This window comes from Amblyomma americanum, chromosome 1 (genome assembly GCF_052857255.1).
Source record: "Amblyomma americanum isolate KBUSLIRL-KWMA chromosome 1, ASM5285725v1, whole genome shotgun sequence".
Lineage (NCBI taxonomy): Eukaryota > Metazoa > Arthropoda > Arachnida > Ixodida > Ixodidae > Amblyomma > Amblyomma americanum.
This window is the reverse complement of record NC_135497.1, coordinates 172,748,960-172,754,959: the sequence shown is the minus strand read 5'-3', so window position 1 is coordinate 172,754,959 and position 6,000 is coordinate 172,748,960.

Here is a 6,000-nt window from a genome sequence, read left to right as displayed (position 1 = left end):
CAACATGACCACAGATGTCACGCATGCCTAAGAATGCTGATTCCATGGCTACACCTAAGGTATTCGGCCAGAATGGGTAACAGGGCGAGCTGATGCAGTTTGATCACTTGCAACAGAGAAAGAACAATCACTAGAGAAATCCATCCCAGTATGTTCACCCACAATAACAGCTGAACTAGATTTTGTTGCGATGTGAAATATGTAGTAGTTACGGAAGAAGAAAATAAGTAAGGCATGTATTGCGCGAAACAAAAAAAATAAATTCCATTCAGTAGGTGCACGTGAGAGTTTTCAGTTGGAAGATACATAGATGCCGAGCCTAGTTTACCTTCTAGAAGTACTCTACATGCAATAATCACTCCAAAACTGATGGTCTATGGCATGTTTCTCTGAAGAGATGATAATTTTTAAACAGATTTTTTTGTGTTAAAAGAGTGCGTCAGAATAAAGCTAACATGTTATTTAACCAGCAGGCCGGTAATTTAATATATAAGATTTAATTTTTCACCAATTAGAGTAATGCGCTTCTTTCTTGAAAGGTTAATTATAGCTGGCCGAAATATCCGCATCAGTGTTTAGATTTTTCAAAATATGATTCTCGTTGTGGCTGCAGCACAATGAGTTTAGTAAGGTGCCTAAATGGGCGAAACCACATGGGCCAGAAGGGCTTACAGCCACGCCTAGAAGTGCGTACCCAGCTATCTCCTCTAGCAGTTCCCGCTGCGGGCACAAAAGTGCATATGCACTTTATTCCCTGTTATTGTTTTTCCAAGTTTGGCCGGTGTGAAAGGAGATCCTCTTTAAGAGCTATTCCTTATAAAAGAAGAACTAATCCAAACTAGGACACATCCCGCACAGAAAGATTACAGCAGAAGCCTTAACACTGCTGCAATGCATGCCTGCAGGCTTTCGACTGGTACCAAGTGAAAATGTAGACAGTTTAATCTGACATATATCCGAGCTGAGACCATATAAAACCCTGTGGTTTCCATTGCTGGTGAACATTGGAGATCTGCCATGCTTATGTAGTTGACCTACTGTTGTTCCAAGGTAGAATCATTTAGCTTCTATTAAGTCCCTAACTGGAACTATTTGCTGTTATGTTTCAGGTGCACCTCAGTTTTTATTATAGTTTGACTTAGTTCCAGCTGGAACAATGCTTTGGAAGAGAAAGTGTGTCATCACATATTAGCAAACAACTATGATTCTTTCGTTAAAACGGGGGCCAGCAGGTTTCTCGTTGAGACTGGGTGATCTTGGTTCCTATGAGCTGCAACTATGTCAAATTCTGGAACTATTTGCTGTTATGTTTCAGGTGCACCTCAGTTTTTATTATAGTTTGACTTAGTTCCAGCTGGAACAATGCTTTGGAAGAGAAAGTGTGTCATCACATATTAGCAAACAACTATGATTCTTTCGTTAAAACGGGGGCCAGCAGGTTTCTCGTTGAGACTGGGTGATCTTGGTTCCTATGAGCTGCAACTATGTCAAATTCTCAATTTGGGATGTTTCCCTTGCGTGTACGTCAATCCAGATGGCAATTACCGAGTGAAGGCAAATTATATTTCACCTTAACTAGCTGATATCATATCTTCTTGACCGCAAAAAAAAAGGTTAAAAGTTCCTTCAGGTAAGTGCTGTAGCAATACAAGACCCATTTCATTTTCAGTGAAAGGTATGGAATTTTAACAAGCAGAAAGACACAGTAGGGATTAAACTGTAATGCGGGACATAGGTCATATGACAACTTGGGTATCACAAAGCTGAACTTTTCTCATTAAACAGAAGTAGAAATAATTTGATTATTAAGATGTCAGGTTGAAAACTCCTGACATTTGTTGTTATCAAAGCTGCTGAGGCAAGAAACCTATGTAAGCATACATTGTACCCCATTAAAGGCAAAGCATGGAAGAATATACATCAGATGAACCTGTGCTAAGTGCAAAAATGATTGAGACAGCACAAAAGTGCCAATAGTCCCTGTAAAATATTTAAATGCCCAGATTGCAGTATAAATCAATTATAAATCAACATGTTCGGAACAATGCTTGCATGCAAAGTTTCAAATCAGGTCATTTATTGAGCAGAACCAAATCAAATGTTCTTCACTCGTTCTGTCTGTACATTGATGAAACGGCATGAATGCCTCACAATGTACCTGATCTCTTTCCTATTCGCCTCCCAGTCTGACAATTCTAGATGCATATGATAAGGCAGACTATATAATTACTGCAACAGGAAGCAAAAGAAGAATCAAAAGAAGCAAAAGCTACCAGAAACAATTATCCCAGGCACAACAAATACACAGTTTTTTTCTTTTTGAAACGTAGCAGTCATACTGATCATTGTGCACTCAAAGTAGCAATGTGATTTCGCAAGAAGTGTGCTATCAAGTAGAATTGCTTTTCCATGACATGATTTGTATTGTGCCGTGGTTAAACATTTTCAGTCCTACCTTATTTATGTTCTTTCCCAAGACACCGTCTAGGGAAGGCACTTTCTTTTACCTTCCACACACACATGCACACAGAGAACAGCGGCTTTTTCACTGCCAGAAGACAGCTAGTGGTAATGCAGTAAAATACTGAAGATTAATACAGCAATTTCAATTGCACCTTCAGGCTGTGCAAAGATGTCACAGTAAAGACCTCATTGAGTGACCCATCAAAGTTGTCAGGTACATAACAACCAGTGCGTTGCCTTCCTGTACCTAGCTAAACATTGCAGTTCCCCAACTTTCAATGAGAAGTAATTTTTTTTTAAGTTTTATTTCTAAAAGCGCTGATGAGTAACTATTTGTAAAAAAGACAATGGAAAGATGTAACACCTTTTTTTTCGCCACTGGTGGTTTTCAAAGCGCATCGGAATAGCGCAACCGACGGTTAGCAGATGTGTGCGGCGGGTCGCCGAAGCCATCGTGAAGGTTCAGTCATGGAACGGGTGGGTTCGCCTTCCAACGAGCCCCGAAGAGAAGGCGGCGGCGAAGGAGGGTTTCCATCACCACAGCAGCATCCCCGGCACCGTTGGGTGTGTCGATGACACACTAATCGCCATAAAGACGCCGCGGGGCAATGCTGCACACACGGCAGCCTTCTGGAGCCGCAAGGGCTATTACGCTTAGAACACCATGATAGTGAGTAGACTTCATCCTCTGCTGTTTGTGACTGCATGTGTTCGGCTCCAAGTCTGGGCCGCGACAGCGGAAGTTCATGCCTGAACCTATGTTGTATCTGTTTTCTATCAAGTCGGCGACTCCAACCTTCAAATCCTGGCCGTAGACCTCCGCTGCCCGGCTCCTGCAACAACACGTTCGCCTGGTGCTACTCGCGGCTGCGGTGTGAGATGGTGAGATACATGTTGGAGGAAAATGAAAATTGATTTTTGAGGAAAGGAAATGACGCAGTAACTGCCTCACCTATCTCAGCCGACACCCGAACCACACTGTAAGGGAAGGAATAAAGGAAGGAATGAAAGAAGAAAGACAGAAAGAAAGAGTTGCCCTAGTGGAGGTGTCCAGAACGATTCCGACCACCTGGGGATATTTAATGTGCACTGCCATCGCACAGCACACGGGCACCTTTTGCGTTCCGCCTCCATACAAACGCGGTCACCGCGGTCGGGTTCAAACTCTGGTACTCCGGCTCAGTAGACGAGCGCCTTAACCACTGAACCACCACAGCGGGTGCATGTTAGAGGACGGAGAATGTCTTTGGGGTAAGCAGTAAGAAAGCCCTGTCTCGGTCACATATATCGAGCTACAGTGGTCCGCACGCACTGAAGCTACAAGAATAGGGCGTATTTGTTGTACTTAGGAATACGCATTGTGGTACGATACATACGCCTTGTGCGAGTTGCCCCTCTGTTGTTACTGAATGCAACAGAAACACAATTCACATAAAGCATTGTTGAAATGCATAGTATTCCACGCTTAAACAAAGCCAGAAGGCATTGGTACGACACTTGTGGTATGTTGGAAATAATAGTGAATCATTTACATTAATATGAGCATCCAAGGTTGTCCTTTCAGCGGTGTTTGCCTAAACTTCTGAATCGTGCAAAGGTATCGGACGCTCCATTATGAGATAGAGCGAGAGGATGTCATCATCACAGCACGCAGCGCTCCACAACCTCTGCTTGGAGACCCCTACGTCAGCGGACAACGAGGATGCCCCCTACCCCAGAAGACAATGGCCTGCCTCTGCCTGATGGCTATTTGCCAGGTACCGGAACCCGCCTCACCTACCTACGCGGAAAAGTCGTGTGTGCACATGTCGTCAGCCACCTGCGGAGAAACCGTCTAAAGCAGCTACTGGTACGGTTGCGCAGGCTATAATATAGGCAATGAACTAGCCGGCCAAGTCGTTGCAGCCACTGAAGGCAGTGTCCAGCCAATGCTTGTGTGTATGTCGTGGTTGTTTCGGCTACAGCTAGCGAAGTGGCAGCTTATTTTCTTGTTTCTTGTTCGCGGTGTGTGTCCGGTAGCCTGCAGTGGCAAAGAAGCAAGCTGTGCACACCAGCTGCCACATCACTGACAGTGCATTTACCGTTAATCATAGAGTTCGCCGCGCAGCCACTTCAGTCTCCTTCTCCACTTAAAACTCGCGCCGAAACAACTCGTCTAGTAAGCCAAAAGACTCCTCATGCACCCTCATATGCCGTTGCCTGTGTGGACCCACCTGCCCCTCCACTGCCGTCATCTTGCAGCCTGCGTGTGCTGTGTGTAGAGCTACCTGCGCTCGCTGTTTGCATGACAAAGCACGTGAATAAATATTGTAATGTTGAAGCAAGGCAGGCAATGTTTGATGTAATCGGAAAGTACCACCGAAGCTTTATTTAGTGTGCACTTCTAATTGTTTTACTGCATACTGCACCATTTCACACAGGTGGTCACATGAGCGCAGGCATTAGCAAGACATAATGCATGCCATAACATCGACAAAAATTCCATACTTCTTGTCAAGTGCAACAGAAATTGTCATAAAGACATGATAAAAAAGCATTGCAAGACTACAAGCTCAACTGGTAATTATCACAGCTTCTGCATAGCTTGTGCAGGCAGGAAGCCCACTTTTGCAGTAAGTGCACAAGCATAGCACACAAGTAGAGCTATGTTATGTTGAGTAAGCACTACATAATAGATTTTACATGACTACAAAACCTTTAGCGTGTACAAAAGCGTGGATATAGATGACGTAGCCAAATTTGTTATTTATGCAGACGGCACGACATTACTATTTTCTGCCACTTCGCCCAATCGACTAATTAATCAGGCAAACGGAGCACTCATAAGTATTCAAGAATGGTCCAAATGAAACAAGTTAAAAGTAAATGCTAATACAACAAAAGCTATTCCCTTTCGTCCTAAAAATAGAAATGTATCCATCGATGAAGATATCTGCCATAAAAATTCATAGAAATTGTAAGCTCATTTACTGGTACTTGGCGTCGTCTTCACAGAACAGATGTCATGGGATGCGCAAGTGGATCATATTATACAGAAGTTGTCATGACTCGTTAGCTTGACTAATATAAAAAAACGCATCTTCCCTACCAAAGTTACACCACGCATTATTCTACTCGCACATAAAATATTGTCACTTTGCCTGGGGAACGACAGACAACCCTAAGTAACATGAATAAAATATATGGACTGCAGAAAAAAATGCTGATAAATATTTCCAACGCTCCTTATGACCATTCGTCTCTTCTGTTCTTTCAGAAAAATAACATATTGGCCATATATGATATGTACGCTTACCACTTAGGTTTAGCCTATAAAAAGGAAATTAAAAAGAATGTAGATTTCTTGAACGAACTGTCTTCCTTACAGAGAAAAGTTGCACATTATCCCGCCAGCAACCCACGTATATGGAATAAAGTGTTATGTTGCACAAATTATGACAAACAGATGATATGGTATCACCTTCAACTTGTTGAATTTACTAAATAAACATGGTTTTAAACTCCAGCAAGCAATGAAAGCTGATATCAGATTAGTTT